Genomic DNA, 27,288 nt, shown 5'->3' with positions numbered 1-27,288 from the left:
TGGGTGACAGGGAGATGCCCTGGAGGAATAATGCCTTTAAAAGGTTATCTGTCTAGTAAATCTGTAGGTTTTTATACACAATCCACAACATGCCCACTCCATCCCTTCACAGCCTTCTCTCAAGGTAAAGTTCAACAACTGCCTCCAAAAAGGAGCCTGTTTTTGCTGTACCTTCTAATCCAACAGGTGTTAACACTTGAAATTACTTTGTCTCCTTTGCTACATAGTTAACATTTCTTCATCTCCTGTGTCCTACTAGAAATTAATCTCCTTGAGGACAAGAAGATTGTAGACAATACAGCAATGGAAAACAGTGATTCAGAAGACCTGAGTTGAAATCCAAGGCATGGTACCAACTACCTGTGTGACCTTGGACAAGTAATTTCCCTTAGCTAGGTATTGAAATAATGACATTGAAGATCCTTTCTAGATCTAAATCTACGATTCTGATTACTTAAAACCCAAATTATAATTAAATTCACGTGTTAAAGTCCAAAGTTTTTTAAGACCAAAAAATTTTGATTATAAACTTTATCTGAATAAGTTTTTGATTGGCATATTAGATGATCATAACAGGTATTTCCCTTAAAGATAATTTCATCAATTTAATCTTTGTTCTATAAATTTTTCAGATGCACTCTAATGGTACTAACACAAATTTTATTCCTTTAATTTACCTAACAAAGAAGCCATCAAGAAAAACAGCTTTAAAAAATATCAAGAGGAACAAAACTATTATTTCACAGAATATGTAGCAGTGTTGATTAACATTTTTATCCATGTGAATAAACTTCTGCAGAGTAATAACAAAAGACGCACCTGATAGCACAAGGTGCTATTTTTCTTTAGAAAAAAAGTTCTTCCTATCAGCTTCAATACACGAATGACAGTATTTAATAATATTTCCACCAAAGGGCACTATATAATTACTGTGCTCTTGACTTATTCTTTAGAAGTTTATAATCCTGTACTTCTATAAATGACTAGCTATAAATTTCTACCCAAAGCTTATGATCACTGTTTTATTGTTGATTTTTTAAAGCAAGTAAAGAAGATATTAAAAGACTCTTCAAAGAAAGAATGGCTGCCTTCTAGCCTCTAGCTTTATTTTTTTGACACCAAGGCTATCCTATTTCATATATCAATTCCCTATTCCTGCTAGAAAGTTCATACTTTATAGATGGGCTGTAGCTAGACATTTTATGACTTGGAAGCTATCACCATTTTATTGTTGCTGAAAAGCTAGGTTCTCAATTTACTCATGTACTTAATAAAGTTAACAGCAACTACATCAAACTAAAATACAGTTTATTTAGGAAAGAATTCTGCGTAAAAATTTTTGAGAAGGACACCAACATACTAAATAGTTTAATTTTAGATTTTGGCTACAGCGAAGCAATGCAAAGATAAGTATTAAGACAACTAATAGGTTAACTATGTGACCTTGACTGGATCAGCCATCTACTCCAATGCTTTGGATCCTTCATGTTTAAAACAATAGGCTTAACGATGTGGCCTTGAAGAATCATGCATTCTGTTCATGTTTTTGTTTTTGTTTTTTAAGTAGATGCTTTTTTAAAGTTTGGAACCAGATCAGTAACTGAATTGGCATAGGAAATCCCCAATTAAGAAATCCCTACCAACTGATCAGCACCTATTCTGCAAATCAGCATCAGAAAGTCATCGGAAGTTACTTTGCCAAGGCCTCATCACCAGGATGTTTAGATGCAAGATCTGAACCCAAATGTTCAGTGCAGGTCTTCCTGGCTCTGAGGTCAGGGACATATGGCCATTTCCATTATCAAACAATTCAATTAAGTATAACAAACATCTCTTAAACACGGAGTATGTGCCACAAAGGCTCCAAAAGCAAGATTTTATTTTTAAAAATCAAAATTGCCGCCTGACACAGTAGACAAAAAAGTTCCAATGACCTACTACAAAAAAACCAAAGTTTTGAAATCTGTGGTCTGAATACTAGACAACTGAAGAATTCAATATACCTAGAAGCCCCTTTCTGAGACTTGAATCTTGTGGGATGAGAAATTCCTAAAATGTTTAAAATCAGGTTTCTCTGCTGATTCTATGCCATTGTTGGCAATAAACTATTCAACTTTGCATATCCATATATAGAAGCTGCTATGTATCACACAGAGCCATTCCAACAGCCAAATTCAAATATGAAGAGGACTAAGCTAGTTCATTAAATTCACTAAGTCATTTTTATCTTGAGGGTATACTGAATGTTTAACACTTTACAGGTTGAAATGCAAGAATCATTTTAACTTTCAATTGAGACTTATTACATTACAGTCTTTAAGTGAACGACAGTGCAACTGCTTACTTAGAAATTGAAATTTATATTTTTAAAATCATCCTTTTGCCTTTATAAAATGAAGATTTATCATAACTGAATTAGACTTTACTTTATATGGAATAATGCATACAATTACATAAAGCAGTCAAAACATTTATCTATAATATAAGTAACTATATAATCCCTGATGTTTTTAAAGGATAGTATCTTTGTTATAAAAGAATTACAAATCACATCATCAGCAACTCACCTCTTTCTGAAAATAATTACTTTTTATGAATATGCTGGTTTTTTTTTTCATATGGCTGACTGATTTACATATCCCCCCACCTTCCAGAATAAGAAGCATCTACTTAATTTTTAAAAGCAAATAGAGCTCTCTACCAAATTATTATAGTTGGAAAATCAGAAGTTATATCTTATCTAGGCAAACTTATAAATCATTAGCCTTCAAATATGTTTCTATTCAGCTTTAAGAGGCAGAGGTAAAATGAATCTCCCCAAGGCTCTTTCCTCTCCTCCAATAGTCTCATAGTCTGATAATACTCACAGTTCTTTCTTTAGCTCAAGACTGCTCTTTTAGAAAAGTCATTTGTCACCCCGTCCATTGATGGTTTACAGATTTTTTAAAAGGAGAAATATCGCCATCTGGTGGTTGGACATTCTAAATCAGAGAGAAGGATTCTTTGGTAATCCTTTTTTTTTATTTTATGCATTTAAAATTATTATTCTGAGTAGTGTATAGACTTCACCAAATTGCCAAAGACTTCTAAAGCACACCAAAAAGGTTAAGAATCCTGCTAAGTAAGCAGTGGCACTGTCGTTCACTTAAAGACTGTAATGTAATAAGTCTCAATTGAAAGTTAAAATGATTCTTGCATTTCAACCTGTAAAGTGTTAAACATTCAGTATACCCTCAAGATAAAAATGACTTAGTGAATTTATTTACTGCAGTTGAAGTTTGGTTCTTGAGCTTGGGAATATAGCTCAAAGCTTTCTTGAATTTCCCCAGACTCTGGGATAAGAAAATTCATCTGTAAAATATTGTTACTCCAGGGTTTATAGATGTTATAGTTAAAGTGTACTTTGCAAAAGTATATTCTTTAACAGAAATATCACATACCAACTCTGCAAACAACTCAGGAATCCGATTTCCTAAAGGGATCTGTATCTGTCAGATGATTTCTGAAGATGGAGTCTGTTGGCTAAGATACCCAAATGCAAACGTGGGATGCCAATTACTGTTGTACTAATGTTCTGTTTCTGTCTGGTGTTCTAGTGTTTACCCCAGTCCTGGTTTCTACACTTCTATCTTAGGGGCTGACTCTCCCCCTTGTGACCTGTCTGCCAATAGGGGGAAGCAGTGGCTGGACACCCTTCAAATCTCCAAGCAGGACTCCACCGACTTGGGACCCTGACATTCAATGAGGACATGCCCGTAAAGACCCTGTGTCTGCAGCCTTTCCCTCCCTGTTCAAGTTTTGGCTACTCCCCTGTGGGATAGGTTTTCATATGCATTTGTGACCTCAGCAACCATTCCAACTTGAAGCCCTGGACATTCCCTATAGCCAATACATCTCTCCTGACCATAGGCACGGACAGCCCTACACCCATTCTCAGCTCTGAAGAAGTTACGGAAGACTGAGGCCATTGCCCCTTTTCCCTTAGATACTTAGAGAGGGGAGGGGATAGGAGGGCAGGGGACACTGAACCAGGTGGAGCCTGAGATTCTGGCCCTCCTGGAGGCTGTGTGGTTCCCCTATGGATAGCTGGGCCTGCCAGATGGCAGGACTCACTTACCAGAAGCAGTGGGGAGACAGATAGTGAAAAGAATACAAGACACCACACATAGGAGAGGCACTAAACTGAGTGATATACTGCACGGAGACTTTTTCTTTCATACTATGCACAGAATCTGCAAAGACATCACTTAGAGATTTGAAACATGTGCGTGGGTTAAGCAAAAGGGACGACAGAAGGAACCAGGGGGCACCCAGTAAAGAGGGCTGGAGCCAGGAGAACAGTGGGAGGTAGACTTTACAGAGATCAAGCCAGCGACTTATGGGTACAGGTGCCTTTTAGTCCTGGTAGATACCTTTTCAGGTTGGGTAGAAGCCTATCCAACAAAACATGAAACCTCCTCAGTGGTAGTTAAACCCCACCTAACCTCACTGCGAGACTACCATATTATGAAATTCCCCCATCAGGTGCTTACAGGGCCTGCGACTCCTCAAGATTGACCCCTTGTGTTTCCTCCTTGACCTTGTCCCAGAACCCCGAGCTTTGTATTCTAGTCACCATTCTGCCCCGAGTACTATACCATCTGGGGATGGAGCTGCAGGACTATTGGGAACAACAAAGAATTGGCCGCCAGTTACGGGAACCTGTCTGTGCACTGACCCTAGCCACACTCTTTGGCTTGGCAGGGATCAGCACAGGTATAGTCTCCCTCTTTCAAACAGCAGACCTAAGGCACCAACACACCGCCGTAGAGGCGGACCTCAGGTGTACAGAAAAATCACTAGAAGCCCTTGAGAAATCGCTATCCTCCCCTTCAGAAGTCATACTCCAGAACCAGAGGGGCCTTGATCTTTTGGTCCTCAAGGAGAGAGGCCTCTGTGTTACCCTTGAGGAAGAGTGCTGCATATATACGAACCACCAGGGGTAGTCAGGGAGTCAGTAGCCGGACTTAAGCGTAGTTTAGATGCCCAAGAATGAGAACACACTCATGCCCAACCTTGGTACAAGCAAGCGTTTGTGAAATCCCCTTGGCTCACCACCCTCATCTCCACTATAGCCTAACCAATGTTAATTCTCTTCTTCCTTATCAATTTTAGGCTTTATATTGTCCACCAACTGGTCCACTTTGTGAAGGACCAGGTCCACAGAGTCCAGCTCATGGTCCTCAGGAAGCAGTATCAGGCCTTGACAGGCCACCCAATGACTAAGCTAATTGCCCTGCCCCTGGAGGTATCTGCTCACCCCTGAATGAGTAGCATAAAATAAAAAGAACTGGGGAATGAAGGGAGTGGGGGTTGCACTGTGTCGAAATGAACAGTTCCTGGGAAAAACTGCAAGGCCACAGTCAAGACAAATATCCTGAGAAAACTGCAAGGCCACAGTCAAGACAGATAACCGGGAAAAACTAAGATGTCCTCCCCAAGGCCATAACTGTTGAAACGGACAAGGCCACAAGAACAAGGCCTGTTCTTTTCAGCTGCTCTATATAAGTGCACTCCCTATCCTACCGGGGACGGTTGTTTTGGGGAACCATCCTAGCGCTAGTAAATAAACCTCTCCCTGCTGTTTTTTGCATTGTCTTTGCGTGTTCCTTTGCGGGGTACTTCCACTCGGACCCTAACAGTATCACCAAAACATTTGAGAAGTATGCTATTTCTTAATCCAAGTCACTAAAAACAAACAAAAAGTTACTTAAGCATCACTCCATAAGGTTATCATTGTAGCCCTCCTTCCAAGATGGTGTAAAATCATCAAAAACTACCCTGTGGGTCTAGTCATTCACCCAGTTCTGAAACCCTCTAACTATATTATCCTCCTGGCAATGCCTCTTCACCTTTCCCAGAGTGCAAAAGAATGGTTGCAAAAGGGTTTCTTAAAACCTAGGTAATTACTAGACAACTAGCAATTCCCTAATAACTGTAAAAAAAAAAATTAATTGAGCATGACCTATTTCTAATGAAGAACATGCCAGCTCTTTAGTATGGTCACTTCCTTTTCTAAAGTTTCACTTATCATCCTTTAATTCTAGGATTTTATTAGGAATCACTACTGCAGAGTTTGTAGATTCTACCACATCCATTTTGTGTAAAAAGGGCATTTGCCATTCTCCATTTCTGTGATACTCCTCTCATTCTCAACTATCTTTCAAAAATCACCTCCAGTGGTTTCTGTAATATTCACCAATGCTTTCAGTACACTAGAATGAAGTATCCTGGGACTGCTGATAATTTAATTAAGCATATCTAGATTCACTCTCTCCTTCTTCTACGGGGTTTCAATTTCTTATTTTTTTCTTCTATTTCTTGTAGTCCAAAAAGTATTCATCCTTGCAAAGAAAACAAACAAAATAAGATCAAAAAGCTTGGTTTTTCTTCCTCTGTTGTCAACTATGATCACCCCCACCCCAATATCATTTCTATCATTTTTTACCTTCCTCTTTTCTTTGATATAAAATATGAAATTAAACAAAATCCTTGCTCTCTTTGGACTTAGGACTAAATGGCCTCAGACACTTCCTAGCTGTGTAACCCTGGACAATTCGCTTAATTTCTATTGCCTAGCCCTTACAATACAAAATATTGATTGTGAGATGAAAGATAAAAGTTTTAAAAAAAGATTATTCCTAATGCCATTCTTACAAAATCATCAACTTCAAATTTAGGTTGATTGATGAGTTTCCTGTGCATTAACATCAGTGTTGGCCATTACCTTTATTCCTCCTCAATGTAATTAATCACTTCTCTTTGGACTTTCAGAATTTCATACTTAAGAATTCCCCATTTTTCCTAGAACGACTTTCCTGATAGAATTAAAGGCTATAGGAAAATATATCTTTCTTTGATCTCTTTGAAAGCTGAACCCAAAACATATAGTATATAGGAAATGAAAACTGACTTTATGCTCCTTTTCTTTTCTTTTTTAATTAAATTTACTTTTTCCCCCCCATGGTTACATGATTCATATTCTCTCATTTCCCTCTTTCTTCTCCCCTCCTGGAGCTGACAAGGAATTCCACTGGTTTATACATGTATTATCACTCAAAACTAATTTCTATATTATGCATTTTTGTAATAGAGTAATATTTTAAAATAAAAACCCTATGTTACATACCAGTATGAAAAAGTGATAAATCATGTTTTCATCTTCATATCTTCTCCAACCATTTTTCTCTATATGTGGATGGCATCCTTTCTCTTTATGCTCCTTTTATATCACAAACTATAAAACGCATGATTTTTTCCCTATCAGGTTCCCATCATTTTTACTTCTATACTGGCTTCTCTGTTTTAGAATAACAATTCAATCTGTTGCATCCTCATCCCTTAAGAGATAATATTATTATTAAGGAAAGACAAAAAATTATTAGCTGTTCTTTGGCAGAGAGAATTTCAATGGATAATGGAAGCCTCCTAGAAATGTGGCACAGTACCAGACTTATGATCTACTTCTAAAACACATAATCTATTTACTCTTTCTACCCAGGAGATATGGATATGGGGCTTCTGTTTGTGATTCCTCCCTCTGGTTTTTCCCTCATCAGTTTACCTCTCAAAAAACACAATTTTACTCTGCCCATTGATCCTGATTTTTACCGTTCCTGCTTCTTTGAATTAAGTATATTGCTTCTAGACTGCAAACTTCAGTGACAGCAATGACAATACTTCATTGCATTAAGATCTCCAATTAATCTTGCTTACTGCCTATACTTTTGTTCATTCATGTGTAGTTAAATACACAAAAATGAACATGGAATTATTGCTGGGTTCTTTCTCGACTTGGGCATCTCAACTACTATTGTTCCTACAATGTAACTACTCTCTATCTAGGTTAGTAAATATATGGAAAAGGGAAAGAAACCTGTACATCAAAAGTATCACAAATATTTATTCAACAATGACATGAATTATCACTTCAAATTAACATTCCAACTACTCTATAGACATTTCTATCAAGTACTCATTTTATGGCCTTAAAAAAGTCATTTGATTAGCATTGCCCTTTAACTGAAAAAAATACTGATGCTTCTTAGAGATGTCACAGGACAAAAGGACTGAATTTAGAGATCACCATTAGGATAGAGCACAGAACATCTGTTCCCTAGGCAAGAATCCAACATCCATTTAAGGTATTACTGTTTCATTTTTATGCATAAACTGTTTGCCAGCAGTCAATAATTCTGTAGTTCTGATTAAAATGGCAAAAGCTCTCAAAAATCAATAATAAATAGAATAGAAATTTAGAAAATGCATAAAACATAGCAAGATGACAAGCTTAGCAGATTAAAAGTCCAAAAACTTAGATTTTAGTACTATGCCATTAAGTAGCTAAATAATGGATGGCAAGTATCTCCTCCTCTATAAAATGAGGGCACTGGACCAGGCAATTCTAAGACCTCTCCCCAGAGAAATCGAGGGTACTGAACTCAGTGAATAAAATGAGAATATTGGTCCAGGTGTTTCTATGACCAATCCTCTACAAAATGACGACACTGAACTATGTCAGTCTAAGGTTCCTCCTCCAGAAAATGAGGGCACTGGATCAGGTGATTCCAAGGCCCATTCCAGTTCAGATTCAGTGTTCAGGAGTCAGAGACATTTTCCTTGTTATTACAGAATGGCATATATTAAGCGCCACCTTATGGATAAATCTAATAATAGCAACAGGCTTTTCTAACTTTTAAGCTGGTCAAATCAAGCATTTTCAAATTTTAACACAAAATGATCTTTATGCAGAATGGCTATAAACAACTGAAGAATTGAGAACTGAAGAATGTGATCCAACACGACAGTAGTTATAATCTAAACCAGACTAGTGATCTTAAGACTAAGGAGGTTTCTTCTCTGCTCTAAAATTCCTGATTTAATTTTCTTCCTACTTGTATGCACACACTCAAAAGGCATTATTAAATGTGCTAATAAAGCTGGTTAATTTATCATACTGGAGATAAACATCACAGATGTTTCTTGTGAATCCTACTTACAATATCATTAGATTTAGGTTCATAACATAAAATAACAACTTTACTTAGTAGGTCTAGTTGTTCTTACTATAAAGTTAATTTAGCAACAAAATATTTTCTCTTAGAACAATGATATTTCCCAACATTTCCCAATTTCAAGACATACTAGTTACCTAACTTAAAATAGACCAGGGCAGAATCCTTACCTGGAGCCTACAGAACCCAGGTTAAACAAAAAGGTTAAGAACTCCTGTTTTAGGGGATTAACCACAAGATATAAGAAGGTTAAGAGAATAAGCAATCATGTCAGTAAGAATATGTAAACATATGTATATACATATACACATGTAAATCCATCTGAATCTCTAGTGTGAATATCCTTCATTAAAGAAAATCTATAATTCTTCTCTACCTACTTTACTATGTTGTTTTTCTTAACCTGAACATTTTAAATTAGCAAAAAATTAAAATTTATCAAAGATTAACTTTTTAAACAGAAGAGAGCAATTTATGCTACATAGATACTGAATAAGAAGCTAATAAGGACAACTACTTTTTAATGTCATTTGTTCAACCTGAAATTAAATACATCTGTCAAGTGCTGTGCTTGATCAAAAAGAGTAGTTTTTGATTAACTGGATCTAGTGGTAAATATAACTGAAAAGTGAAAATATGAATAAAGAGAAAATGCAAAAATAATTTCTACTTGCCTTTGGAATACTATTGCACTTATATTTTAATATGCTTATAACTAGCCATGAGACAATGGGCTAATTTAACCTCTCTGAGACTCATTAGAAGAAAATGATCACTAAAATCACTTCCAACAAGAAAATTTTACTATTCCATTATGCTGCTTCTAAATAAAAACATCAAATAATGACATAAATAAGAATCTAAGTCAGATGGAGCAGGAAAATTGATTTCTCCCTGAGCCCTCCTGCTCAAAAGTCTTCCTGGCATAAGCTAAAGGGAGTCAGGATCATCTCTCAGAAGAATGAAAAGTCCCAGTCAAAGTTGCATTTCTATAGCTTTATTGTTCACACTTTTCCCCAATTTAGAGGCTACAGGTGATATTCTTTTTTAAATGGGTTAGTGAAAATAAAAACTACAATGAGTCAGTTGTAAATTATGGCACCAAAATATAAAAGAACTAGGACACACAGCATGCATATTCCTTCCTCTTAAAACAATGTTCTCAGGCTTTAAAAACTGTCTAGGCAACTTTCAGTGTTTAACTATGATGGCTATTCTCAAGGTCACAATTTAAAAGACTTGTCTTAATTGTTTTAAATATGTTCTGTTACAAGGAATAAAATTTCTGAGACTGTGTAATGCTTATCTGTATCATGTTAGCCAAAATTTTTAAGTAAATTACATAATTAATGTAAACAACACGGGTCTGAAGAGAGTTGATTCTTTTCCTTTTTCTTCTAAAAAGACATTTTAGCAGAAAAACCTTTTGTTTAAAGGAAGAACTAAGAAAAAATGGAGGTGGAGTGAGAAGGATATATGCATGTCCTCAAAAAAGAAGCAGCCCCTCAATCTCCTTTCTAACTAGCACCTCCCAACAATACATAAAGGAAGAGGAAAAAGCTCTAAGGGAAGGGATTGAAAAATCTGTAGGGCAATACTTAAGCAGTAAGCTATAAAAGAAGGTAATATGAGAATGATTCCTAAACCAAAATCCACATGGCTGGCACCAGAGATAAGTAGCCAGAGGCATTTTAACATCAAGCAGATGGAAGGTTGGAAGAGTAGCCCAGAAGGAATTATAGCTACCACATAGAAAAAGAGCAAGTTAGAAAGCAGTAACCTCATTAGTGTCTGAGCATAAAATGAGGCTTAAAATAAAGTAATAACTTGAAAGGATAAAAGAGGTATATTCAATTCTTTTGAGTACTGACTTTTATTTCTTTTAAAATTTGTTCCTAAAAAAATCATAAAAATCATGTTATATTCATCCATTTTAATTTTTGAATGAAGAATTAAGGTACATTTATCTATTTCTATCTCATTATAAAATACACTTTTAGCCAAAGAAAGAGTTTTCAAGACGATTTAATCTAAACTTCCTCTTTTTACAGCTAGAGAAACTGGGGCCCAAAGGAATCAATTTATCAGAGGTAGTTAAACTACAACCTGCAATTTTAGTTTTCTAAAGTTATAACCTCTTTTAAAGTAGAATCTACTGAGATATTAAATGGCATCATCATGATCCTCTGGTAAATTGTGTACCTGCTATACACTCCCTGAGACTATCTTCTTTGTCCTCAGATTTCTTACATGCCTACCACCTCTTCCTCTCTCCTCTCTCTTGTATCAAAGGCTCTACTAGAATACCCTCTTTTTTCCTCATTCCCTCCTAATTCAAAACTCAAAACCTTCATTCTTTTCTCCTCTGTTCTAGTTTCATACAAAGGTGAGGCTTTTCCTTGCCAATGCTAACTGATTTATTCATTCAGTGGGCATTTATTAAGTGCCTATTCTGTACCAGTATTATACTGGGGATAAAAAGGCCAAAAAAAAAATCACCCAGCACTAAATGAGGTTTAAAAAATATGCAAGGGAAATAGAAAGTAGTATTGCTAGTAACTAAGAGAGCAAAAGAGTTTTCCCAGGAAAGCCTGAAGAAAGCCAGGAATACAAAGAGGGAAAGATAAGAACACATTCAAGGCAAGGGTACAAAAGCATAAGAGATACAGGAAAATCTCAAGTTGAAGGAACAGCTAGTAGCCTAGAAAATAAGAGAAATAATGTCTGAAAAGGGAAGTCAGATTACAGAGGTCTTTAAATGCCAAGCTGAGTTTGTATTTTGTCATAAAGGAAGGAACAATCATTTAAGAATTTTGAGTAGAGAAGGGTCATGGAAAATCCTGTCATTTAGGAACATCAATCTATCAACTCTGTGGAGGACAACTCTCTGTAGGAGAGCCCAAAAGCCAAGAGGACAATTATAAACAACTCAAGCAGGTACAAAAGAGAGGAATGACCAAAGTGCTCAATGAGGTCTGGGACAGGGAAACTTAGTAATGGCTTTGGAGGGTGGGATATGAAGAGACCAGTGGAAGCTTCACAGAAGGGACAGAGAGGTCCAAGCTGTGCCTAAGAAAGAATCCCTGAACTTGCCTGGAGGCACATTGCATCCAAAACAGAAATATTTTCCCCTCATCAGCCTCTCCTGTCCTCCTTCACTTCCACTCATAACTATGGCCTGTGGTGGGAGTGGAAGTCCAGATATCTCAAACTCCAATATCCATTTCCAGAGTCAAACCCCATACCATCACTCTACTACCTTTATTCCTTTGAGATTCATTGAGTACAAATTGATCACCCAGTCCAAAGTCTGGAAGCTGTTATCTATTAATACAGAGAATTTTCCTCCATTCTTTCTTATTAATTTCAGTGCCTAGATCAAAGAATTCTTCTCTATCTCAATTCTTTTCTTTACTCTGAGAGACTTCAACATACAACTGTTAGCTCAAATATCTAAATTTCTCAATTACTCAATAAACTAAACTCCCATAACTACTATTCTACTGCCCCTCAGACTCACAAAGGGAATGATGAAAGTCTTCATCTTGCCTTCTGAGAAATCTGAATATCCTTGATCTGATCATGAACATATGCCTTACTCTCCCCCAATATATTCTTTGTCCTTACTATTACCTCTAGTCCTTCTTCAAGTCCTTTTTCAAGCTATCACCTCTGCTCTGGCTACATTCTACTCTTTCCTAATCTTGAGTCTCTGCTGAACCAATTCAACTCTACATCCTTTATTCCCCAAAACCTTGCTCCTTATTCCTAGCCTGAATCGTGCTTGGCAAAACACTAGCCCTGGATTATTCATCCTATCCACATGCTTCCCTACTAAAGGAACTGGAGGAAATCACAAAACCATCCCTACTAGGTCCACTACAAATTTGTGCTAGCTAATCTCAACAGGATCCTGACTTATAGCAAGGTAATCCTACTACTATTACCTAATAGATTCCCTAACCAGCTCATCAAAGCAACCATTCTGTTTTGGAGGACTTCTGACAACTGGGCCTAAAGTCAAGAGGACCTGAATTCAAATCCTGCCCCAGATATTTAATAGCAATGTGACTTGGGCAAATCACTTAACTTAACTCTGTCTTAAGTTACCTTAACTGTAAAATGGGAATATTAGAACAACCTATTTCCCAGGGTTGTTTTGAAATTAAAGTGAGATACTTAGGAAGATGCTTAGGAGATAAATTTGGCTGTGAACCATGCTGCTCAGTGGATTGAGCCAGGCCTTGAGATGGGAGGTCCTGGGCTCAAATCTGACCTCAGACACTTCTCAGCTGTGTGAAGCTGGGCAAGTCACTTGACCCCCATTGCCTAGCCCTTACCATTCTTCTGCCTTGGAGCCAATGCACAGTATTGACTCCAAGACGGAAGGTAAAGGTTTAAAAAAAATAATAATTTTGAAAAAGTGCTGCAGGTGTGAGTCTCTGGTTATCTCTGCTCTGCTCACTTGACTGAAAGAATGTTTTTCCTTTTCTCTGTCTTTTTATTTATTATTTTAAAATACTACACATTTTTAAAGACGAGCAGTATTTATTCATTTTTACTCCTACAAATTTTTTGGAGACCATGAAAAGATACCAGAACTAGAGGAACCAGATTTCTTCTCCTACAGTGGTTTTCCCTCTCCCCTTTTCCTTCTCCCTTCTCCCTCTGGGAAACCCTTCAAGGCCTTCTCAGGAACATTGCCGACATCTGCCCACCAGGAGAGCCGGAGAGCCTGGTCTCTACCTCAGAGGCTGTTACTGCTAACTCCTTATGCTGTCACTGCTACTTGCTGTTCCTGCTTTAAATTCCCTGTTCCAACCCCTAACCCAGTGGAGAGGGATCCATTTTCCCTTTTCAGGGGCTACTGGTCTTCTCTCCTAAGTCCTGTTCCAAAAAACACCCCACCTAGCTTCCTATACTCCAACTGAGCAAAAAGAAAACAAAACAAACAAGTAAACAAACAAACCCTCTTTCCACTCCAGCTAAAAGGAGTCTTCACCTCTAAAACCTGCCCATAATCCTTGATTTAAACCTCCTACCCCTGCCAATAGAGGCTAATCCTGAGCACTCAGCATTTTCTCCCCCTTTTCTGCTGAACTGCAGTGCTACCTTTCTGCCACCAAAGGGCAGCACCAATAATAAATAAACAAACAAATAAATAGATAGATAAATAAATATGGTTTTTGTCAAATTGGAAACCATTATGGTTCCCAAATGTCACCTTTTCCTAATGCCGCTAGGAACTCTTCTTTTCCCACTTATTAATATTAAGATGCAAAAGGCTGCAAATCAGAAAATTGCAAGAAAAATACAAGCAACAATATGAATTTAATTGGAAAATTTCAAACACTCTTTACACAGTCCAGTAGAAAAGGAGGATCTCATTCAAACGTCTAATTCAAGATTTTACAAGCCTCTTTCCAAAATACTTACAGAGGAATATCCCATTTCTCCTGAAATAGAGATGGAACCCTCTTCTATCTTGCAGATGGAAAACCTCCTCTCTCTTTTTGAACAACTCCTGACTAAAATTCCCTCTCCTTCTCCTTCTCCCAATGCCTCTTCCTACCCTGTCCCTTGTCGCACCCCATGACCAATTCCAGTCCTAAGAAACCCTCTTCCATCTATCATACAGGTTCCTACTTGTTCTACCCTCAGTATCCACAAAGATACCTCCGAGAAAACAACAACCACTAACTGATTCCTATGAATTTTTTCCCCTTAAGTGCCCACATTAGCACCAAGTGGGGATATCTTGACATTAATACAACATAGACCTTTCACACCCCAGGATACTAAGAAATTTAAACGAAATGTTGGTCTCTTGCCAACTGACTAATATACCTCATAACTCCAACATGCATCCCTAAGAGATCCCTGTGTTCTTCAACACCATCTTCAGGAGAGAATGTATTATTATTCTAAAATGCAAAGTTTAAATTTTTTTGAGGGTAATTTTAGGGTAAGAAATATGCTATATCTCTGAATACAGAAATGAACTGTTTGGAGAAGGCACCATGAAGATGTCTCCACAAACCACACACTGCACAAAAAGATCCAGAATGAACTTTGGGATGTGGTGATTTGAACAGTGTAGGGTTGAATGCATTTGTTTTGTATACATATGCTTATGCCAAAGGAGACTGCCCAGTAACTGGCTTTTTGTCAATGAAACTAGAAATCATTGGTTTTCATCTCTTTAATTTTTATCCCCCAAATTATTGTAATTTAAAGGTTGGTTATATTTAAAAGATCCATTGGAGAGTCCAGTCTTCCAAGGATATGAGAGGGGAATTTATAATTGAAAATCTTTTCCCCTAAAAAAAGAACTACATTTCCCAGGAGCCCACTGACTTCCTGTCCTTACATACTTCAAGCATGGCAGTGGTGAGTGGAGATTCTGAAATGGCTGATCAGTCATGGGTACATGGTCTTAATTTGTATCTTCTTTATTCCTTGATTTCTAATGATCATTAATAAATCCTTAAAATATAATATTTTCATTGTTTTAGACTAATTTTAAATTTTACAATACTCAACAAATGGTACTTGACACTCTACCTAAGTAGTGATCCCATACCTGTCACTTTGATGACATATGATGGGCCACATAATAATGAAATGTAAAAATTTCTTATAAGCAAATAGGAACAATAATCAATGGAATATATACAAATTATAATTACAATAATAAATTTAGAAATCTCAATTTTAGAATTGATAGCTTTTCTAGAAATTTAAATCAAATAACTGATAATTCAAATCAAATGACCCTGCAACAGTATATTTTAAGTGGAGTTCATCCCCAAACTAATCAGGGTGCTAATGCCCTTCAGTGAGGAGATCAAGGAACTACCCAAAGATTATGAAGAGGGAGGGAACACATGAATCAAAAGATTTAACCTTTGGTTTTCTAGGTCCTGTTATCCCTATCCCTATCTAAGGCAAGGTTCTCAGCTACAGAGTAAGGAAGGAACAGGGATGAAAAGGTTTGGAAAAGCTGCTGTGCAGAGAAGGATGGTGAGCTCAAATGGTATTGTCAGAATATCTAACAGCAGTGAGGGCTCAGCTAAAGTTCTGTAACATAAATCTGTAGGGGACTCAGAATGCTTACCCGATTTTCTTCACTTTCCTTCAGCAGAATAAATGTAGAAGTGAGGGCAGCAGATAGAAGGAGCAATCTGTGAAAGGGAATTTCTTATTCCCTTTATCTATTTTAATCAATGAAAACCTTAAAAAGCATCCCTACTGTGCAGATGGAAAATTGGCCATACGTGAGCTACATTCCCTACTTAACACTTAGTAAATCACTAACAAAGTTCACACTCAATTAGGCTATAAGTATTACCCCCTCCACCCCACCCCCAATGCTAGTCAAACTGAAAGTCTGTGATTGATTCCTGACATGTGAGAGGAGAGCTGATGTGTAGAGAAAACTGTATATAAGTGGGAGCTTGAGAGAGTTTCACTCTTTTCATTGCTTGGGGATTCTTCAGCTCTTCATTCTTGGCAGTCTTGGGCTTGTGTGTGCAGAAGGTTCTTGGCAGTTTTTCAGAATCTTTGGCGCTCCTGATTTTAGCTTTGTAGCATACCATGCATGTTAGGAAGTATGATTAATGTATTGATATTATATAATGTATATTCATTTACCAGTCACATGGTCAGATCATTTAATGTTCATTGTATGGAAAGGGACAATCTAAAGGACTAGTGCAAAGAAATAGCAAATTCCTGGGCTGGGCGTTGACAGCCACAGTGCCCTGGTTTGGAGTACATTCATTTACAAAGTGCGGGTTCGATTAATCTCTTCCTATTTGATTCCCTCATTGTCAATTCTACCAATGTCAAAACCTATATCATGTCACGAATTCATTAATCACTTCCCACTTGACATTCCTAAGGTCCCCAATAAAGGCTGGGGAACATGTGCGAGCCTCCTCTTCTCTAAAAACTCTTGCTCTCACAGCCCTTGCTCTTGCTCCTTGCACCACTTAATCTTGCTATGGCTTATAATGGCCGCCTCATGTCTGACTGACTTATGCAGCACAGCTGCCCCACACATCTCCCAGAGATCTCAGTTCCACAAAGGTGCTCTTGTTTCTCATACTTATAATTTCTCCATTTGCTTTCTCTTTCTAGAGAGGTAATTATAGAACTCATAACTCTCCAGGTGTTTTAACTTGGGGTCTCTGAGTCTTTATTCCTGCATCTCTTCCTCTGACTGCCTTATCTATCTCACATCCATATTCCTATAGCCTCCATTCTCCTTCTCAGGTCACCACCCATAGGTTCATTATGGGTGCTGCCGGATCCTATGGGCTTCTTGATCCAGACTTTGAATTCTGGTAAGATTTGCATTCAGATTGGCATTCACAATCTGGAGACTTGGGCGTGAGGTATTTTTAGCTAGGTAATATTTTCTACATCCTTCCTATATTTTCCACTTTAATATCTCTACCTTGTAGTAAATAAAGCTACTAACAGCTTAATGACTCATAGTTTAACTTTAATTTTTATAAAACTGTGACCACAACAATTCTACAATTCTTTTTTTAACCATTATCATCTTTGTCAAACCAAAGTTTTTAACTATTACATTTTGGCCACTAATTTTAATTATTATGAATCCAAGTTTGAGGTTTGAAACTAAAAAAAAAATTTTTTTATAACAAAATTCTCTGACAAAGATCTAAGAACTAAGTCAAAAGTACAAAAAAATCAAGCCATTTCCCAATTGACAAATGGGTCAAAGGATAGGCAATTTTCAGATGAAAAAATCAAAACGATTAATAATCACAAGAAAAAGTGTTCTAAAACCCTCCTGATTAGAGAAATGCAAATCAAAACAATTCTGAGGTACCACCACACACCTAGCGAATTGGCTAATATGGGGTAAAGGAAAGTGATAAATGTTGGAGAGGATATGGCAAAATTGGGAAAAAATGCACTGCTAGTGGATTTGATCCAACCATTCAGGAGGGCAATTTGGAATTATACACAAAAGGCCTTAAAAGAAGGCCTGTCCTTTGACCCAGTTATACCACTGCTGGGTTTGTACCCCTAAGAGATAATAAGGAAAATGACTTGCACAAAAATATTTATAGCTGTGCTCTTTGTGGTGGCAAAAAAAATGGAAAATGGGGAGTATCCATCAATTGGGGAATAGCTGAACAAATTGTGATATAAGATGGTGATGGAATACTATTACGCAATAAGGAATGATAAGTTGCTTGATTTATATATGAGCTGAAAAGACTTCCATGAACTTATGCAGAATGAAATTAGCAAAACCAGGAGAACATTGTACACAGAAACTGAAACATGTTAAGATGATCACAGGTAATCACATTTGCTACTAATAACAATGTAATGATCAGGGAAGACCTGCAGGGACTTATGAGAAAGAATGCTATCCACATTGAAAGAAAGAACTGTGGAAGTAGAAATTTAGAAGGAAAACATTTGACTTTTCACTTGTTTATATAGGTATTGGACAGTATTGGCACTCAGAGCATTCTCTGTGGGCACTCGGCCACCCTCCCTCACCAGTCCACACCAAGTGGTCATTACTAGAAAGGCAGAGGGTCTTAAGGCAAAACTGTTCCCTTCCTCCTCTCCACTGTGCCTGAGAACATTTTTTCACATCACCCACCCCTATACCCAGCAGCCCAATACGAGCACACAGGGGGTAAGACAGATGGCTCACAGGTGACAAAACCAAAGGGGAGCAGAGCACTTGAACCACTCATCTACTCCTCTCTACACTCATCAAGAACAATCCTCACTTCATCCACCCCACTGCCGTGCAGACCAATAGAAGTCCTATTGCCCACCCTTATGTGGGGTAAGGCAGGGGAAGGGGGAGAGGCAGAATAAGCCTGGCACGATACTTGGTCTGGGGGGGTGAAAGGGGGTCGGGGCTTGGCACTCCATCTCTAAAAGGTTTGCCATCACTGGTATAAAACATGGGGTTTTGGTTTTTTTTTTAATTACTCTATTACAATAATGAATAATATGGAAATGGGTATTAAAAGATAATACATGTATAACCCAGTGGAACTGCTTGTCAGTTCTAGAGATGGGGAAGAAAAAGGGGAGGGAAAGAACATGAATCATGTAACCATGGAAAAATGCTTAAATTAAAAAAAAAGTTTTATGGTTTGGCAGGGTATACTCAGCAAAATAAAATCAGCTAGGGACTCAAGAGAGGGTAGAGTTGATGTGGTTAATGAATAGGTCAAGATGGAAAAAAGATAGTAGTTAGTGTAGGGGATATAGTCTGAAAGAGCATTGGGGATCAAAGGATTAAATTAGTGTGTACAGAGTAGAGTTTGATAAAGGAAGGCAGAGAGAAAGGTAGGAGGCCAATAAATTATGCTCAGATAAGGGGATTTCAGAATTCTTGTGGATGATACCAAGTTCAAGGGTATGATCATCTTAGTGTAGCTGAAGTGGGGTCGAGGAGCAGGTCACTTGAAGTGAGAAGATCAAGGGATTGGTTAGAGCAGTGATGGGCAACCTTTTGAGCTTGGTTTGTCAAAATTCGCCAAAAAATCCAGCATAACTCAGGTAGTGTGTGAATTCAAGAAAAAAAACATTTTCAGCATTGGGCCCCATATTTCTCTCCCCCATGAGTTTAATCATGATGTTTAATCAAGTGTGTTTCACTTTTATTTATCTAGCCTAGTTTCTTTCTCAAGGTCCAACCTCACATTATCAATTGTTTAGTGAAGAGTTCAAAAAGGATGTCCCACAGATATCAAATTCAACATGTCCAAAACAGAACCCATTTCTATCCAAAAAACTTCCCTTATGAATTTTCCTATTACTATTGAAGGTATCACTATTCTTCTGGTCACTCAGGACTGAAATCTCAGTACAATCCTCAATTCTTCTCCCACTCATATTACATATACAATCACTTGAAATTTCTTGATCATGTCCCCTTTTCTCTGTCATAGAGCTATAACAATGCTCCTAACATTTCTTCAGACTATGTAGTCTTCTACTCAATTGGTCTAGCTTAAGCCTCTTTCCTATATGAGAATCATTTCTCCATTTGGCTGCCACATTTTTCTAAACTGTAGGTATGATCATGTTACCTCCCCCCCTCAGTTGAGCTCCAACTATTACATCTACATTGAAATAAACAATCCATTCCACAAACACCTTCTTACATTTCACCAACACTGACCTACTAGTTCTTCATTCAGAACACCATTTCCCATCATTGTTCCTTCACAATAGATGTTCCCCATGCCTCCAATGCTGAGTCTCACTGCCTCCCTTGGAGACTGCTATAGAAGGTCTTTCTTAATTTTTCAACTTCAGCTGCTGGTGTGATCCCCACTAAAGTTAGCCTCCATCTATTCTGTATTTATTTTGTTCTGATTTAATACACTGCCTTTCCCATTGGCTCTCTGGATTTTTTAGGTAGGGATTCATTCCTAGCATTTGGCATATGGCAAAAACTATATAAATGCTTGATGATTGATTGGCACATTCTAATGGGGGGAAAAAATAAGGAGGACAGCAAGCTAGCACAGTAGATAGAGCACCAGGTCTGAAGTAGGGAAGACCTGAATGGACTCAGACACTTCCTAGCTGTGTGACCCTGGGCATATCACTTACCCCTCATTGCTTAACCCTTGCCACTCTTCTGTCTTAGAACTGATACTAAAACAGAAGAGAAAATTTTAAAGATGTATGTATGTATATCTCTCCCTTAAATGGCAACATATTAAAATTTTGAAATTGAACTATAAAGAAATATCCCCCAACTAATATAAAGAATAGTTAACAATCTAAGCAGAGTCTCTTTTTTTTAATCAAAAGAATCCTTTAAGAGGAGAGCAGAATGGAGTTGTTCGATTTTCATGCCACTAAGAGAAATTCCCAATTCCAAACCATTGCTGTGCTACTTCTCCTAATAAAAGAAATGGGATATGGTTGACACTTGAGGTTTTATAACTATGGATCCGAACAGCAGCAAGAAATAAGGTGAGATCAAAGATTACTAAAGTATAGTTGATGATAATGGAAAATTAAACTGCAATGTTTAACTAAGCTCTACAGAGGGAGCTACCACCAAAGAATAATTAAAGAACAGAATACTTCAAAAAATGTGTATATATACACACACACATACGTATATGCATATATGTACACATACACACAAAGCACTTCAATTAATCTTTCATTTTTCAAGATGAGGACATTCTTGGGCAAAATGCGAGAGATCACTAAGTCCAAGGGCTTCATTTTATTTTTTAATTTTATTTTTATTGATTTTTTAAAAATATCACATTCATTTCCAAAAACACAACCTCTAATTTTACCTTCCTTTTTTGCAAAATGGGGAAAAACATCAGAAAAACAAGACTCGTAGTGGTAACATAGGTAATATTCCATTTTTGTAGTTTCTTTACCATGAATTTTTCTAAGAAAAGGAGAGTGAGTACATTTCCCATTTCCTCATTTCTTCTTAGAAGCCAATAATGGCCAATATAACTACATAACATTGAGTTTCACTGCATCACTCTATTTGTTTACATTTTGATAGTCCTTTCATAAAGAGTCCAATATGACTGAAACAGCCAAATGAAAATCACTGTATAAGGTTTTCCTGATTCCATTTATTTCACACTCCATCAGTTCCTGAGGTTTTTTTAATGCCCTCTGCATAATTAGTGCATAATTACATAAATCACTTTAATTGGGTCCTTGATTCAAGGACCTATCATCATTTTTATACCTAAAACTTTGATAGTCTATATTTCATCCACAAATTATTTTCTCTTTTATTTGGATTTTTTTTTTGATGTTTTTGATTTCTCTTGCCAATTGATTCATATATCTCATAACTCAGCCATGCATTCCTAAGTGATCCCGGTGTTTTTCAAAATCCTCTTCAGGGAGGGATGTATTATTATTCTAAAATGCAAAGTTTAAATCCTTTTTGAAACTAAGTTTAGGGTAAAAAACATGCTACTTCTCTGAATCCAGAAATAAACTGTTTGGAGAAGGCACCATGAAGATGTCTCCACAGACCACACAATGCACCAGAAGATCCAGAGTGAAGTTTCGGATATGGTAATTTGAACTGTGTGGGGTTCAATGCATTTGTTTTGTATGTATATACTCTTATGCTGAAGGGCACTGCCCCCTAACTGGCTTTTTATCAATGAGACTAGCAATATTGGTTTTGTTCTCTTTTCCTTTTATCCCCAAATTATTGTAATTTATATATTGGTTATGCCTACAAGATCCATTGGAGAGACTGGTCTTCCGAGGATCTTGGGAGGGGAGGAGGGAAGAAATAATTGAATATCTATTACCCTAAAAAAGAACTACATTTCCCAGGAGCCCACTGACTTCCTGTCATTATATACTTTCGGTAGACAGGGGATATTATGTGGGGAAATGGAGGATTCCGCCTCTTTACTTCCTGTCCTTGGTGGTAGTAAGGCAGATGTTTTGAAATGGCTGATCAGCCATGGGCACATGGTCTTTATATTGGATCCTCTTTATTCCTTAATTTCTAATGATCACTAATAAATCTCCTAAAATATATAATTTTTATTATTACACATTAATTTTAAATTTTACAGAGGCAACTTGAGGTTCTGTAAAAGCATACATCATACTAGCAGTTTTTAGTCTGTCCATACCCCTTAACTACTTGTCACATAAAAGTTTATATTTTCTTTTATTCACATCCTGCCTATAAGTGCCAGAGTAGAAATAAATTTATAAAACCAATTCAAAAGGGACTGACTCTTGGCTTATGAGGCTATTTCATAAGGGAGCGAAAGAATGAAGGGAAAAAGAAATAAAGATAATTTGAAGTAGCAGAGAAGCTGAATGGTGCAGCAAACAGCCTGGGGTCAGAAAGACCCAAGTTCAAATCTGGACTCAGATACTTATAAACTTTGTGATCCTGGGCACAAGTCCCTTAACTCTGTTTCAGTTACCACATCTGTAAAAATGAACTAAAGAAGGAAATGGCAAACCATTTCAATATTGTTACCAATAAAATCTCAAATGGGGTCATGAAGAGTTGGAAATAACCAAAAAACAAGGGAGTGAGGAAAGGTTTCTTTTAAATAATACCTAATAAGAATCTTGATGAAAGCAAAAGAGTCTAAGGTATAGAGATCAAGAGGGAGGACATTTCAGGAAGAAGGAAAAATTTGTCTAAAGGAAAGAAAAAAGCAATTAAAATACAGAGCTGTGGTAACAGATTGCAGACCAAGTAAGTAATGTGTCCTTAACTTCAGGTCTTCAAGCAGAAACTGGATGACTACTTGCTAAAAAGCCCGAATAGGGTAATTTCTACTCAGTCTAATTTAGACTAAATGACTTGATATCCCTTTCAAGCTAAATATTCTGTCATTTTGACCTGAGGACCAAGTGCATCAAGTTAAATTAATGTTTGGCTTTTCATTCCTTTATGGGCTCTGCTCCTGATTCTTACTGTTTCTTTATGCTTCATACCCTAGCAGTCTTCTGAAGATTCCTCCATCCCTCCTACCAGTCCTCCCAGAATATCCACTTTTAGTAAATGCCCTAGGACAGTCTAGTTTATTATTCCATTCCTCTTTAGGCTCCACTCTTGTATCACTAGATCCTGTTCTCCTCTAGGTCCTAACAGATACCTTCTCCCCCCTCCTTCAGTCTTCATCTTTCCACTTTTCATTTCCTTTTTATATGTTATCTTTTCCAATAAAGATGTAAACTTAAATACACTGGTATCAAAAAGACTAGCATATAATAAGTGCTTAATAAGCATTGACTGACTTAGCTTGACTAATTTTTGTAAGTGGGCTAAAAATTACAATTCTTAGTGATTCTAGCCACTCTAACATCATTATGAAGGGGGATTATATAATAGTAAAGGATATTTTATATTTTTCTCTAGTTAATGAATCACTGTGACCAAAGAATTCATACTTGAATTGCCAACTTCCTAATGATGAACTTCTATGAACTTAAAAAGGGTGATCCACAGACAAAAAAAAAATTATCAAATGCCAAGGACATACAAAAAGCTTTTTAAGCATAGCAGAACATGGTTGATCATAAAAAAGTCTAATAGGAAGGAGAGAGAGAACTGACAATTGGGGGGAACAAGGATTCACAGAAAAAGAGGTGATGCCTATGTTAATGGAATAGAAAGATTCTGAGAGGAAAACTTAAGGAAGGATTGCATTATGGGTCACTATCGGTGGAACACCTGTGCAAAGTTTTGGAAAAGAAGTGTTAGATTCAGGGAATAATCTGTAGGATACTTTGGATTGAAGTACATGGAGAAGATAAATGTTAGGAGTTGATTTTAGACTACTGCAGGGAGACTTGACTGAAAAATATCAACATTATCAAATTCACCCAATAATATATTGTGAGTCTTATTCTCTCATTTGCATACATTACATTTCTATCATTTTACAGATTAAGAAATTCATGCCCAAATGTTAAAGGACTTGCTAAAGACCACAGAGGCTATAAAAATAGAGTCAAGATTATACCCCTAGAGCAGCATTAGCAAACCTTTTAGAGACTACATGCCAAAACTGCACCTCCAAGCTGGCTATGAGACTCCCCACATTACCCCAGACAGAGGAGGGAGGAAGTACTCTCACTGGACTACTAGAGAGGAGGGCGGGTTGTGTGAACATTCTCCTTAGGAGCTATGCTATGGAGAGGGAGAGGGGAGCAGCCCCCTCCAGCAGGCCACTCTTTACCAACATAGCCCTAGAGCTATGACTCCAAACCCAGGGTTCTTTCAAATGCACACAGGACCAAATCTTAAAAACTTACCATTAGAGAGTGCTACCAGTACATTCAAATTCTACCTCAAATATATATCTAAAATACAGAAAAGCCTCCCTCTCCCTGGTTTCAGTTTTGAAGGGGTGGGGGCACAGTAGGCATGGGTTAGGGGAGGAATATGGGGTCAGCAGGCATTCACTTATATCAGAGGTTTGGGCTATCTACAGTAGGTCTTCGAAGGTATCCTCTACTGATACAAGGCCCTAGTGCTGTGATGGTGGTGAACTGATGGCACACATGCCAAAGATGGCACACAGAGACCTCTCTGTGGGCATGTGCAGGGCATGTGGCTTGGCCAGCTGGTAAGCTGGCCACACTCTCAAACACAGGGGTGGGTGCGGAACTGCATACAGTTGGGGGAGGAGCATGGCACAAGGTCCCTAAAATGTTCCAAAAGGTTCGCCATCACTGTCCTAGTATAATTCCATCCAAAAATACTTGATCCATTTCATAAATCATAATAAATAACATTTAGTGTTTTGCAAAGCTTTGTAAAGTCTACAAAATTGCCAAAGCACTTTAGACATACTATTATAACATTTGACCTATACAATTCCGACTAGGAAGTACTATATACACAGCTAAGTAACATGTCCATGAAAGTGCACAAATACCATTGGAAACTAGGTCTTCTAAGTTAAGCCCTCTCATCCACTAAACAAAGCTGGCTATATTTTAGATCCTGATTGACATTTAATATAACTGTCTGACAACAAGTAAGATATGTGAACATTCAGTGTGATATCTGAAAATACACATTGTAAATACACATGACATGCTTTGGATAAATTTAAGGAATGTGGTAGAGTGTTGGGAAACCATCATTCAGAAAAACACATCTGCTGCAGAAGCCCTCACCTCAGCTCTCTTAATTGGCAATTTCCTCATCTATAAAATACATATAAAGAAAACAACTAATGTATAGGAAAAGCTATTTCAAATTAAGCTTTTCCTACTTGAAAATGTCCTCAAAAAGTGTCTTCTGTGTATATGGATTTTTGAAAAGCAAGAAAAACAGGAATTTGAAGAAAGATGTTTGTGTTTGGAAAAACAGAATCATGGACAAATCACCAGGCAATCAAGACCAAAGCTTTTCTGTTTTCTTCCATATTCATCCACCCACAGATAATGGGAAAACAAGTGGGTCTGTGAGTCAGGACTGACTAAGTTTAAGGGCAGAATGAATCATCAGATACAAAGACTGAATACCTTTTTCTTTTTAATAAGAACAGATTTAATGTTTGGCATATGCAGGGATACCAAGATAATTAAAACAAGGCCACTATCAGCCAAAGCTATGGAACCTATAAAAAGTGCCTCCTTAAAACCCAGCATGAGCCTAAAAACAATGTTTACCATGTGAGGATTAGTTTAAGAATCACAACAATAATAATAAAGATGTGATGACTCTGTAGTTTATAAAAGTTGACAGCACAACTAAACTCAATCTCACTTGAACCTCATTTAAAACTCCTGAAAGGGAACCAACTATAAGTATTGTTCTCATTCTTGCAGATGAGAAACTGAGGCTCCAAAGTCACGTTATTTGCTCATGGTCACACAGTTGTTCATGTCAGATGCAATAGGTTCATGTCTTCCTAAATCCAAGTCCAGCATTCTGTCAAATACACCAGGCTGCTGTGGATGTCTACAAGGTGATTAATTATTTGAAGCATGAAGATGCATGAAAATTAGGAATTTTTTTAATGGTCTTAAGCACCAAGTGATTCTTCCTTGATTCTAAGAATAAATCTATAAACATTCATTAAATAACTAGTACTACTTAACTTTCTTGCTATCATTGAAGTCAAAATGAAAAAAGTAGCTGAATTTCACTAAAGTACAACTCTTAGATTCTTCCTTAAAGACACACATAAATAAGAAGAAAAACTATTACACTATGTAGCCCAAAATGACAAGAAATAATTATTCTTGGTACACTTGGTCCTCTCACTTTGCAGTGCCTGCTAGAAGCATTCAAAATAGCCTACCATGAAGTCTCTGAAAATTTTGGACCAAAATTCAAAATACATAAAATCTGTGAAAGATTTCATATTCTCCAAATTAAATTAATATACATTTTTATGACTGGAATGAAAATTCAAACACAGATGTACTGGAAAATAAGAGGCGATATGGTCCAAGAGTACTACATTTGGAGTAAAAGGATCTGGGTTCCAATTCTAGGTAACATGGGAAAATTCCAAAAATCTTTGCCTTTAAATTGTCAATAAAATGAAAGAATTAGATCAAGTGACCTCTAGAAGATTCCTTTCCACTCAAAGCTATAGGTCAATCAAAACTCTCAAACCTATTTATCATGAATATTTTTTTCAAAGAAATAATTGGAGAGAGAAATTGGTGAAAGCTCCAAAAATCATAAAAATTAAATGAACAAATA

The 27,288-nt window shown here is 37.1% G+C and overlaps 1 protein-coding gene and 1 long non-coding RNA gene across 4 annotated transcripts in view; one reads left to right on the top strand and one right to left on the bottom strand.

Moving 5' to 3' along the window:
* ADK (adenosine kinase) overlaps nt 1–27,288 on the bottom strand; it is a 645,392-nt gene that overhangs the window by 509,149 nt on the left and 108,955 nt on the right. The window lies entirely within an intron of this gene.
* The window catches only part of LOC103105714 (uncharacterized), a 20,570-nt gene continuing 5,172 nt past the window's right edge, over nt 11,891–27,288 (top strand). For both annotated transcript variants that reach the window (XR_001626188.2, XR_008916879.1), the window contains exons 1-2: nt 11,891–11,990; nt 20,892–21,056. This is a non-coding gene — a long non-coding RNA (uncharacterized LOC103105714). The remainder of the gene's footprint in view (nt 11,991–20,891; nt 21,057–27,288) is intronic.

The sequence above is a fragment of the Monodelphis domestica genome, chromosome 1 (assembly GCF_027887165.1).
Source record: "Monodelphis domestica isolate mMonDom1 chromosome 1, mMonDom1.pri, whole genome shotgun sequence".
In the NCBI taxonomy this organism is placed as follows: domain Eukaryota; kingdom Metazoa; phylum Chordata; class Mammalia; order Didelphimorphia; family Didelphidae; genus Monodelphis; species Monodelphis domestica.
The sequence above is the reverse complement of the archived record's forward strand: the minus strand, read 5'-3'. Positions and strand labels throughout refer to the sequence as shown.